The 13,311-nt window shown below is 40.7% G+C and overlaps 1 protein-coding gene and 1 long non-coding RNA gene across 2 annotated transcripts in view; one reads left to right on the top strand and one right to left on the bottom strand.

Moving 5' to 3' along the window:
• Window positions 1-13,311, bottom strand: part of TMEFF2 (transmembrane protein with EGF like and two follistatin like domains 2) — a 228,098-nt gene that overhangs the window by 110,874 nt on the left and 103,913 nt on the right. The window lies entirely within an intron of this gene.
• The window catches only part of LOC109284312 (uncharacterized), a 34,002-nt gene continuing 33,513 nt past the window's right edge, over window positions 12,823-13,311 (top strand). The window contains exons 1-2 of the long non-coding RNA XR_002091726.2: window positions 12,823-12,907; window positions 13,016-13,131. This is a non-coding gene — a long non-coding RNA (uncharacterized LOC109284312). The remainder of the gene's footprint in view (window positions 12,908-13,015; window positions 13,132-13,311) is intronic.

Genomic DNA, 13,311 nt, shown 5'->3' with positions numbered 1-13,311 from the left:
GGTAGCCACAACAGCCTCTGTTTTTAAGCACTTGACCCTTTACTACCAGCTTTGCCGCACACTGATCAGGTAGCTGTGTTATCAACAGGATCTGGATTGCTCAAAAGTCACACAAGGGAGAAACCAAATATGGAGCGATTTCACATTGTTTTTGTTGCTAAGGAAACTGCTTTGTAAGCACTCACTGGTACAGCATATTTGTCTGATTTTGTGCCTGTCTACCTTCCAGCCCACTACTTATAACTTACCTTATCTCCAAATCTCCATTCTTTCAATCTTTTACATACCCAGGCATATGGATACCTGTTTTATTTTTAAATATACAACTTGCTGCAGCATAACACCCTGTCAGAAGTGTGATGCAGTGGAAGGCTGGATATTTATATTAAGAGATACCAAATAGCTCTGTTTGAACTGCTGGGAAACCCTGGTTCAGAGCTCTTGCAGCAGCATCAGATGATGTAAACTGGTATGTACTAATACCCAGAGGCATAACAAGGAGGTTTTGTGTCCTAGGTGGGAGCAGGCAGCCCCAGGGACAGTGGCAGGGGCTGAGTACCTGCAGCAGCTGGGCCAGCAGTAGCAGTGGCTGCCATTCTTACATGCCTCTAAAACAATTCCCAAGGCCAATGCCCTGTTCCCCTACCTATAATTATGCTACTGCTAATACCCCCAGGGAGTTTGTTTCCACCCACCTCATCAGAGAAGCAGCTCATAAATGAACTGTTTGCAGCAGACCGGACAGCAGAAAATCTTAACTTGAGATACAAAGCAAAGGGAACATATGTTTTCTTCTCATGGATACTGCACCAGGTTGCCAAAATAAGTGGAACAGAGGCAGGGTGGTATTTCCCAAACACAAATATCTGTGGCTGCTAAACCATGCCTCTAAAGTAAAGGCAAACACAAAAGACAGCCCTTAAGTTTATTTAGCTCAACTAAAATGATCAGAATGGTGTTGTTTCAAAATATTTTTCAACTATGCTTGGGATATAACACATTCACACTATTAAATGCTCTCAGTGTACTTGAAGACAAAGAGTTATGATTATGTTCCGATTTGCATTATTAAACCTGTCTTAGATTACTGCCTCTCATAAAACGTTATTGTTAAGCCAAGTCCAAACTAATGAAGCTAATTTAATGTAAAATAAACCAGGAGAAATGGCCTTGTCTTTTGTGGATTACCTTGTCACCCTTCTGTGCTTTTTGAAACAACATGGTGGTTAAGCTATATAACAGTTATTTTTTAAAATTCTGCTGCTGTATTATTGAACTTTGAAGCATGGAAGACTAATTTCTTCATGTGAAAATGGAATGATCATGGGAAATATCATGGCTATATAGTAGTTTAGAATAGGAGGAAAAGAGAAACAAGCATAAAAGTAAGGAAAAAACAATGGGCAGGTTCCTCTTTTAGATCATCCACTCAAAAAAGACCTCTGTGTATGCCCCCCCACAACCTTATGCTATTATGCCGGGTGCCAATATCTGGACACTGAATGGGAATAGGCTGATGGCCACTCTGTTGCTACAAGCAGATGATCTGAGAATAAGTGGAGCTTTGGCTTAATGCACTAATATACCAGCCAATGGAGCAGATCTGGCACTAGGGTATAGATCTACAGTGAGTTAGTAGCCCCTGAAGCAAAAGATTTGAATAGTGGCTCACTGAGTCACAATCCTTTTCCAGCAGTGCTAGTCTGGCAACTTTTACTTGGTTGTTACTCTTACAATCTGGCTTGATGAGCTGGATGATATTTTTGAGGCCTTTACTCTACAGCTTTGTTACACAGTATGCTGACATCATACACTGAGCAATCATGAAGGAGAACCAAGCCAAAAAAAAGACTTGGAAATATAGGAAATATAGGAAAATAATTCCTCTAGATTTTAGTTTCCATAAGAATTGCATTAATACATGTCTCAGAAATTTCCATACAACCTGGTAACAATATACCTCCTAGCTGAAGTTCTAACTCGGAGTTTTTTTGGGGTATTTTAATCAACAATGGTCTTTCCAGATTGATGTCAATCTCTATTAGTTTTGGTGGACTAAAAGCTAATCTTTCATGCTTCTGTTTAAGCCAGGCTCCCAGGCTAGCTTCAATACCAGGATAACAAGATCTTGAAAAGCTAGAGCAGACCTCTGTTTAACTGCTGGTCCTAGACTAGATTGGCTTTTTCAGTTTAGGTTCCAGACAGTCAGCAAGCAATCTCAAACATAATATTTCATCACAAACTTGCTCCACTGGGGTTGCAAAATTTGTCATATCAGCCATACTACCTACGTGTTTCCTTTCCTTCAGGTAAAAAACTGTACTGCAATAAATCTTGACTATATTATAGGAATGAAAATACACCACCAAACAGTGATGTCTGCCTTTCTGTTAGACTGACAAACACAGAATCTCAAATGTATTCTTGAAAGCTCTGCAAACTTTAGAAAAGCTATGCTTTTCAGTGCTGTGTTTTGTGTGATGATGAAGTTGAGGGCGGCTTTTACGGATGGCTGAACTAAATGGAATAACTTTGAACTTCAACAATTCTAAGGAATGAACTTTAACATTCTGGTGAAGTGAATAAATTACCACATAATTAATACTTGAATACTGGCCTTGAATAAGCTAATTCCACCGAATGTCAAATTATCGTTTTGAAGCATAGGAATAAGGTCTATTGTTTTAAGTCAAATCCTCAAACCGAGGCTTTTTGTCTTTTCCTTGCCTGTTCTCCATGTCGTATTCCACCTGCAGCACTCAGATAGCCTTGAATGATGAAAGCGGTTTACAGTTCATATAAAGTATAACATTTCCAAGCTGTTGTTTTCAAATTATATTTATGTTTCCTAACTCTTCTTATTTTCTTGGAATCCCTTGCTGTGACTCAAAAAAGTAGTTATTGGTACAAAATCCTGGTAGACCTGATACAACAGGTGAGGAGTGGAAGGGAGGTGGGGGGTAACAGTGAGGGAAAGTAAAGCACTATTCATTTCTCTTACAGCATCTTTGAAAATTGTTGAGGCTCTTCTCTGCGTGTTACTGGCCGGACATTAAATGAACAATATGAGCAACATTATGCCTCTTCAAATGCAATGAAGCAGATGTATTGCCTGAGCAGCAATGCCTGAAGGCACTATGCCTGCATAAGAAATAATACCTTTAGGGGTGGAAAGGAGTAGCTCTTGTTGCACACAAAAGGGCCTGATGTAAAGCCCACTGAAGTCAATGGAAATCGATATAGCTATAACTGGAAGTGATTACTTTTCCTAGCATTTCCCTACCAATACAGCCAAATTATTGGTACTCCTTTGAATGGAGGTGTTCGGAGAGAAGGGAAGTTGTTCCTTGTTCTTGCTCTACAGCCTAGGACAAATGTATCAGAGTGACTACAATGCATATGACATCTAGTCTCTGGTTTTGGTTGCAAACAAATTTACATGCACAGAGTTCATTTGATACCAAATATTATACAGAACTATTGATTTGCCAAGTGCTATACATCAGTAATCATACACATTATGAATCAGTTAAGTGAACATGTTTATTTCTCAGTTTAAAGATCTCTGAGGCAGAGACCCAGATTTTCAGAATTTGTCTCAAAGTCTGGTATCTCTGTTTTCATGCAAACAATTTTAGGTACCAGGACTATCGTTTTCAGCCTTGGGTGCCTATAGCTAGCCACATACATAAATGAGCTGATCTGAGGAGTAACTTCTAAACCTCTGCTGAATATACAGGGAACTGTGCATCCTTAGACGCCCTGGAAATGAAGCCATTTGTGTGTAAAACTGGACATCCAAATATTGAGGCATGCAGAATTAGAGGTTAGCTTTAAAAAATAGGTCCTATGTGACTTGTTCAGGAGACTCAGTCATGTTGAGAAATAAGGAGTCCCTGACTCTCATATCATGTAACACGAAAAAAAGGTGCACACATTGCATTATGTTCTGATTTGCATTATTGAGATAGTGAGTTTCATAGTAATAACTTTAGGAGTAACTTTATGATATTATGAGGAATATCACTTAGCTGTGAAAAGAATCTAATTAAAAACACAAAAAAAAATTAATATGTTTTTTAACAGGCTGATATATTATCGACCAAAATACAAAGGAAAGCCTCATACTGAGTTACAGTATTAAAAAATATGCTGTAAGAGACAGGTTGTGGTAAATCCTAAAGGAGTAATATTTGTGAAAATAATTAACTGAAATATTCCATTTAAATCATTAAGTAACTTAACTAATTTAGTCACTTTCTGAAATATCTTGGGATTGTTGATTCTGTCCACTGTCCAGCGACTAAAAAGGTTTTATCATATACAATACACAAGAATAAAAAATAGCAAAAAACAAAACAAAACAAAACAAAAAAATACCAAGAGTTACACATTACTTTTAGGTAGCTCCTGGAACTCTTAACCCGTGGAGTGTCCACACATTAACACCTGAAACTAGTTTTAAGCATACTTTAAGCGGCTTAAAGTTACACCACCCCAGGGCAGGTGGATCTCTGAACTCTGTTACCCATATCATGTTCGGGCCCTGTTACACAGTAATTTTGGGCGGCTACTGGAGCTCTTAGCCCCTGGATTGTCCACACATTAACATCTTAAACTGGTTTTAAGCACTTGTTATGTGGCTCAACGTTATGCTGCTCCAAGGCAGGATTCTTTCTGATCTGTACTACCCAGCTCCTGTTCCATTAAGGTGTGGCGACTCCCCACATGTGCAGCCCAAGTTTATGTCCTCCAATATCCCAGGATCTCTTGCACTCCAACCCATAGAGCAGCGATAGAAGCCTACCCTGCCTCACTAGCCCTCTAGTTGCAATTCGCAGCTACAGCTCCTCCTCCTGCCCCTGCACACCAGGCCACTAATGGCCAGTCACAGCTGTGCAGGTGTCGGGCAATCAGAGAAGGTTTCAAGACCAACAGGTTTGACTGCTCCAAACTCCAAGCTAGTACTAACACCAATGAACATTTGTGGGGCTCACAGTGTAAAGTGTTATAAGGCCCTTCCATTAATGTGTGGCCACTTGCCACACATGAGCCACTCAAGTCACAGTCCTCCAGAATCCCAGGATGCACCTTTCCTCACCGCTCCAACATTCCAGCTACCCAGGGAAGCACGACCAGCACCCTCACACTCCAATCTCATTTTATTAAAACATGAGACCTTCTTTAACTTATTTCCTCTTTATCTCTTTTTAAATTCTTTTTTTAAGCTTCTTTTTATTTTATCCTTCAGTGGCTGACTTCCTCCATTTCCCAACCCTTCCCCCACCCACATTTCTTTTTCACCTCCCATTTCATTACCCATCCTCATCCCATTAACTTTTCACCTCTTAGCTTCATGTTCTGGCCACTCTCTCCAAGTCATCTCTCACACATCCTCACTTAGAGCAGGGTCAGAAGCCTGTACTGGCTCACTAGCCCTGTAGAGGCACTTCACAACTGTAGTTCCTAGCCAGGCCCTTGTTTTCCAGCCCTCTAGTGGCAAGTCAGAGCTGTGCAGGTGGGGGACAGTCAGAGGTTTTTAGCCTTAAGTTATGACTGCTCCAAACACAAGCTAGCACCAATACCAATCAACATCTGAGCGGCATAAAATGCAACATGTAACAATGTCCTAAGAATCCCAAAATAGTTAGAGGACTTTCAACAACCACTTATATGTGATCTTCATTATGAAAGAGTGGGACTATTGGAAGTAGGTGGGCTTTATTTGCAGCGTGGATTTTTCTACCACTGAAGGAAAAATGTAATGAAATCTCATATGCAGTTGTGCATGCATGGATACATACATATGTTTCTAGATTTAAGTGAGCAAGAAAGCCATAAAGAAATATGTTGACAGTTTTTATGTATCTGGTACAAGAGTTAGTCTGTAAGTCCAAAATAGGAGTTGCAGAGGGGAGAGCACAATGACCTGAAGATCAAGTTAAGTCGGCCCCCTACATGTTTTAGCATTATCTGGGCAGATTTAAGTAGGACAAAAGGACACAGGACAGGGTGAGAATGTGTTGAGGAGTAAGTAAAAAGACTGCGTAAATTTGCAAAATGTGGTACAGTAAATAGCACAAACACCTTCTACAAAGAGAATAAATACACCCCACAAACTAGACAAATAAAAGCCCGGATACTGAAAGTGATTTCATTCTAATCAATAAGTCTTTCTTCCTGAAAGCATTAGCTCAGTCAAAAGCTGCAAAGTGAGAAAAATGAAGGGTGTGAAACAGGGGGTCAGCTCACAAATGACTTGCCTCTCAGAGCCTGGCAAAGGTTCAAAACAACATTATAGGCAAAATGAAAAGAAAATGGTCTATTGTATCAGTAATAAATCCAAACTCTGACATGTCTTGTTCTGTTGTACTTCTGTTGTCTAGCACTATCTCAATAAATATAAATTTGTTAACTTTTAATCACACACACATATAAACACCCCAAGGAAATTAATAATTACACCACAAACCAATTTCTGCAGCCAACCCAGGACATGATTCAAAGGTCTTTTAAGACAATAGAAAGACTCCCATCAATGCCAGTGGGCCCTGGACTAATTTTTCTATGGGTGTGTCTACATGAGACGCTAAATGCACAGCAGACTAATTCAACTGTGTGTTACTGTGTCATGGCTAATGCACAGTAGAATTAATCTGCTGAGCATTAGCATCACAAAAAGACCATGCACCGGCGCTACTACACAGTAGTGTCGATTACTGAGCATTTAATTAGTACCTGTTATTCCTAGATTCATAGATGGTCAGAAGGAACCTCAACAGATCATTGAGTCCGACCCCCTGCCTAGGCAGGAAAGAGTGCTGGGGTCCAATGACCCCAGTCAGCTGCCTATCCAGCCTTCTCTTAAAGACCCCCAAGGTAGGGGAGAGCACCATCTCCCTTGTAAGCCCATTCCAAATTTTGGCCACCCTTACGGTGAAGAAGTTTTTCCTGATATCTAGCCTAAATCTGCTGTCTGTCAGTCTGTGACCATTGTTCCTTGTTACCCTAAGAGGCGCCTTGGTGAACAGAGCATCTCTGATCCCTTGCTGCATCCCCCTTATGAATTTGTAGGTGGCCACAAGATCACCACTTAAAAATAAAAATTCTTGTGTCAAGGGCTGACTTTCAATAGATCGCAGCGAGGTAGCTGCCCTGCTACATACGAAACCCTGACCCAGAATCAGGTCATATATGAATGATTTAGCACCAGGTTCCCCATGAACATGTGGTGTACTGCGGGTGATAGGCAGCTCCCTCTTATTACAGGTCTCCCTCTTATTACAGGTACTAAACTTAATGTACTATAACTATGGTGCGTTAATGAATGTGTAGATATGCCCAATATCACCAGAGATGTTCAAATACGCCATGGGGACAAATTGAAAACAAAGCTGCAATGGAAATTTAAGCTCCTTATCTCATTGTCCAAGGGATCCAAGCAGGGCTGACCTGGCCTGGGGTGCTACTAGGAGGCCCACAGGTATTCTGCAATAGTGGCAATGTCAGGGCCCAGATAAAAGGATCAGGAAATGATTAAAAGAAAATGTTTGTCTGTCTCTATAGCCTTTGCAGAAGTTTACATGTCCCTCCAAACCTTCAGGATACAACAGGAAATTCTAGAAGGGCACTAGACTTTGAACGTGGGGATTACATTCACTTTGATTTGTTTTAAAATAATTTTCTAGCCAATATTATTTCAGAGGAGTTTGAAAAATGCGATCTTGCTCTACCCTATACCCAGAAAACGGAAGATACATGAAAGTAAGCAAACAATTACAAGAGAATTGTTTTTTAAGTTTCATGATATTGTTTGGCTTCATTTATGTTTTTTGAATACCTGACAATCCTGAATGTAAACGGGAGGGGGAAGGTGGGGGGGAGGGGGAGGGGGGAGAAGAAAAAGACAACCACTCTGGAAAGTATTTTACCATGTTAAAAGAGCTCTGCTGAGTTTAGAACATTTGTGTGCTGAAGGCCTCCTTTTGACTATGGAAGTACAGTCTACATGGAAGCACCACGGAAGAAGGAAGGAGAGACTGGAGGATCAACAGTCACACGGGTAGAGTTATTACTGTTTTCTATTATTAGTGTTGTGATGACCCAGAATCCAATGGTGCCAAGTGCTATATAACCATTTCCCCCCTTAATCTCTGTCTTTATGTTTTACTTGTATGTGTGTGTCCTTCTGTCTACCTCTAATATATTGTTGTACCAGTGGCAAACGATCTGAGTAATGGAGAGTTTATCGTAACTGAATTCAAATTAATTACATATAAGTGCTTTCAACACTCTCATCCCCACTTCTAGGTAAAAGAAAAAAAAAACATTCCAAAATGCTGCATTCAGATTCCTGGGGGGACTCATCTATTGTAATCCATAGCTAATCACAGGGAGGGAAAAAAGAGTCTTCTGGAAGGTGTTAAGTACCTTTATGTCCCATTGTGGGCGCTTTAGCTTACATCTAATTACTCTCTCTTGCTATCCCTCTGTTTGTTGTGTGAAAGAAAAGAGTAGTTGGCAATGCCAAGTTGTGCCCCTGTCTCAATTTCCTGTAGAATGAAGAAACTTTTTGTCTCAGTCTCTGATCTGAAAACAGCTCTGTTTTGGTTGTGCTGGCCAGCTCTTCAGGAATCACTTGGTGTTTCCTCAACAGGGAGAGTTGCTCCTAATAACTTAAGAGACAAAAGAGCAGATTTCACCTACATTTGATGTTATTCTCCATGGCTACATGCAGGAGGAATGGAGTATCAGTGTGGCCACAGATTTGCTCCTTTGCAACACATGATCAATTTGCATACCTTGTTGTGAGATAATTTGTGGGCCTATATCAACATGTGCATCTGAAGTCAAGATGTGAACTTACACAGACATGCAACAGTTTATTTTGCTTTGTGCAATTGTAGCCTGGAGGCAACAGCTTTAATTCTTAAATGAAAGCAGTCAAATGAGATCCTACAAAATTTACTTTAAATGAACCCTATTTGGTTGTTTCCCTCTGTTATGCATCCCCCCCAACTCTATTTAAAGTTTATTTTCCAAAAATTAAATATAATTAGCTGAGACCAGTCTCTCCTAGCAAATATCTCTAATGGTATTTAAAGGAAATAGCTTTGTAGAATAATCCTGCTGTAAGCTTCCTGAATGCTGACATGAAACAGCTGTGATTACAGCACCCTTGTGCTGTCCCCTGCACAATTTTATTGTTGCCTTGTGTATCTGGGATGCCAACTTTACAGATTTATGTAGGTGTAAGAAGACCGGCATTGACAGCATTTGCCAGCTTAAGGAAGAGGAGAATCATTTAAATTTGCCAAGAGCTGTTTCTCATAAAACATCTTTGAGCAAAAAGCCAAGTAGCATGTGGGGACTATTCATCTCTCTCTTGCATTAATTTTATTTTAAAGAGAAATACTTCCTCACAAGAGTGTTTTCAATGAATATATGCAGGAAGTCGTAAACATTAATGTGATGCTGCCATAGCTTATAGTCTAATTTGGAGCTTACTTTTTGTTGCACCCATCCCCTGATTGCCCCAACATTCTGAACAAGGGAACAAGCAGACAGGCGCACAAACAGTGAAACACCACCTAGGCAAATGGTTAAGATTGCCAAAAAACCCAGTTTTGTTATTGAAAGACCAGCTTGTAGGCTATGATATGTACTGAGCAGTCCCAATTTTAAAGAAGCCAAAGCTATTTCAGGATCGAGAGAACAGAAGAGTCTGTCTGTCTTCCTTCCTTCCTCCCTCCTTCCTACACACACGCCCAATGCCTGCTCCAACATGTGCTATCTAGCATGCGACAGAGTAGACTTGTTTAATCCCCACTACAAAATGGCATTGGGGGTGCTTTAACTAAAGCTTGTTCGACAAGCTTTAGTTAAAGCACGCTCACCGCCATGTTAAAGCGAGGGATGCTGAATACATGAGATGCTGTGGGCACTTAGAGTGACTTCCAATTAAAGTGCTCCCTCCCGCCTGCCCGCCCCTGTAAAGATGCCTTGGATTTTACTCTGGTCATTCACTGGCAGGCCCACAAGAGTGAAGGCTGCTTATGCAGGACACCAGCTACAGTCCTGTGTTGTGAGATGTATGAAGCTACATTATCCTAGTGCAGCTTGCAAAACATAACGGTCACCAAGAACCACCAAGGAGAACCACCACCAGAACATATTTTAAGAGACTAGAATATGAGCTTTCCTCAATGGTCAACCACCCCCAAAGTCCAAAATGTCCCATATTCTTTTTGCTCCCTTTTCAGAGAATATTGGTGACAACCACATTGGTCCTGCATTCTTGTGTACTGGAAGTGCAAGGGCTCCCTTTGCATTTGGCTCATATATAGAAGCAGGGGTTGAACCTCACGCCTTCTTCCTGTGTACAGGAGATGAACACACCACTTCCTGTTATTTGATGTCCTCTACTTAATGTAGCACACACCTCATACAAAACAACCTGGTATATGAAGTACATCCTTGCCACAAGACTCAACATAGATTATTTAAAAACAAATACAGTACTAAGTTAGATGCTGACACAGTAGGAGATATCCAAATACCAGTAATCAGTATGCGCTTTCTCCTGAAAAATAATTCCCAGGAAATCACTTGGATCAACCTTTCTGACCTCAAGCTAAAACCATTTGAATCCTGGGCAAAGAAGTGGCACTTACGTTTGTTCCTAGTAGACAAGAAGTCACATCATTAAATCAACTCTGAAAGTGGCATCTAGGATAGACTAAGAAAGGATGCAATCCATGATTTCACAAAGGCTAAAATAAGAAAGTCTCTCATTAGCTGGCAGAGCCTTTATGGCTTTTGGCAGACTAGAGAGTGCTTTTGCCAGCTTCCTACTTGGTCAAAGGATTAACGGAAAACTCCAATTTGAACTGTGATAGCCATTCAACCTTCAAGCAACAGAAAAGAAAGAAACAAAGAAAACTAAAAGAGCTGTCTAACATGCACTTGGTGACTACTTCAGTTTTAAGGTCTTTGTCAGTATGCTATTGATTTAAGTCTGTGTATCTTTTTGAATATTAGTATGACTAGCAAGATAGCAATGTCATACATAAAAATGCTCTTTATTCCAGAACAAATGAAACTCCCAGTGGTAAAAGAAGATTTAGGTATCTCTGAAGATTTCTTATCGCTGTGCAACATAACTCTCTAATGGTTCAGTGCCTTGGAGGGTCATCTGAGATCTCTTATCATATAAATCAAATAGGTGGCAGGCTATAAGAGTGGAAGCCTATAGCAATTGCATGTCTTTGCTTGCAGACATCAAATCTATCTTTTAGGCAGACTATAGAGAAGATAATATGCCACTCCATTTAAACCATCTAAAAAAACCCAAATCCAGGTATTAACCAATTTTAAGAGGCTGCTACTAGTTTTGATTAAACTAGAATTCACTTAGGAAATGACTGGTTTTAAATTCCAGAAGTCTAGATTGCAGATATGGGAGCCTGATTCTAATATACACTAAGGGCTCTTTACACCTCTCTGGCAGGATAAAAGGGTCTTGGAATTTTCAATTTATACCTCCTTAAGAACCTCTTTACATAATCAGAGTGATGTACAGTGTCTGTAGTACAAATAAGAATCTGGTGCACTTTCTATTGAACTCAGAAATTTGTAGAAATAGATCCAGTTCTCCCTTCTACACTTAATTTGTTGTTGTTGTTGTTTTGGCATCCCCCCATTTTTACACTAGTTTCCATTGAGTCCTAGGCTGTAAACAGGTATCTCATTTGAGGCAGTCCTGATTGTCCAATACCAAAACAGGAGCAGCACAGTCATTTACACAAGTAGCCTTTCCAGGCTGCATTACTGCTCCTCTGCCAGTACGTGGCCAGCAAAGGCACACAGCCTGCTAGGCTTGCTCCAGTAACAGACATATACCGCTGTATTTGCTGGGGGGGGGGGAGGGAGAGAACATTAGCACCTTTTATTCTGCATACTTCACAAGTTCTTGAAAGCAAGACAATGGACATATATGCTTGTAGGCTCCTGGGACAAAAGTTTTCTCTACTTACAGCCCTAAGGAGTTCCTGCTGATTAGACATATGCAACAGAGAGGCAAATTAAGTCCAGAAGCAAAGAATGATCCTGGGGGCATGCCCAGATGTGCGCGCACATGCGGTTTGAGATGCTGCAAACTGCATGTGGTGCATGTGCAAATTAGCAGCACAGTGCCAACATTTGATATCTAGAACTCCCTAGAATCTCAAAAAGAAAAAAAAGCAGCAAAAAAAAAGTGTTGTGGTTCATGCTCCTGGAGCAACTGGAAGCTGGGGCCTCTAGGGAGATGCCCTGGCTGCTGGCCAGAGTGTCTGCCCTCTTTAGGTCCATCCCAGGTCTTCCAGCATGCTGGGAGCAGAAGGGAACTGGCACCCAAAGTGGAGCATTATGCCCAGCACCACAGTGCACATGCAGGGGCGTGCACAATGGCAAAAAGCAGCAGCACAAATTTGTGCAAGAGCACAACCCTGCATGTGAGGATGTAGCCTAGAAGGTCCTTCTATGGTCACAACTCATACAAGTGGTAAGCTACAAATACTCTGGATCTATCACCTTTGAGCCTTTCCTTAGCTGCCTACACCTTAACATTTAGAGACCAGTGGCTCAAAACTCACTTATTCCTAGGTTTGTGTATACATCAGCCAAATTTCAGTTTTATTCTTGGGGTGTTTTGTTTTTTTTTAATCTTCTGAATGCTAACTTTATGTAAACTAATGTCATGCAGCTTCCTACAGATGCACAGTACCAATGCTTCTGCTGTAACTCAGATCAGTGGCTCTCAACCTTTTTAGACTCAAGGCATCTCTTGGAAAATTCCAGTTCTTTGACTACAGGAAAACAGTAGATTGATTTTTATGTTGCAAAGAACTTAGAAACAGCATGATAGGTAAGAATGTTTTTAACTCCATGGATTCCTAGTCGAAATGTCTGTGTTTATCTCATGAATTGTGTCTGTACACCTAAGAGCACTAACATTGTATGACACCCTTGAAAGGATCTAAAGGCAACTCAAGATACTACAGCACCCCGCTTACTGCAGCACTGACTCGGATATTTCCCAGCCAACATTGAAAGGAGGACCTAAGGCTAGATCCTGTTAAGCAGATTTAGGTAAGTGTGATCGTGTTGCAGCCTGATTGAGTCCCTGAAAAACTATTAATACAAAAGGGTGGTGTTTCCTCCTCCTCACTGTTTTTGTTTTATTTAGTTATAAAACTAGTGTGATGAGCAGCTGATTAGCTGAGTTGGTTAGAGCATGGTGCTACTAAAGCCAAGGTCACAGGCTCAATT

This window comes from Alligator mississippiensis, chromosome 4, assembly GCF_030867095.1.
Source record: "Alligator mississippiensis isolate rAllMis1 chromosome 4, rAllMis1, whole genome shotgun sequence".
Taxonomy (NCBI): Eukaryota; Metazoa; Chordata; order Crocodylia; family Alligatoridae; genus Alligator; species Alligator mississippiensis.
This window is presented reverse-complemented; position numbering and strand designations above follow the sequence as displayed.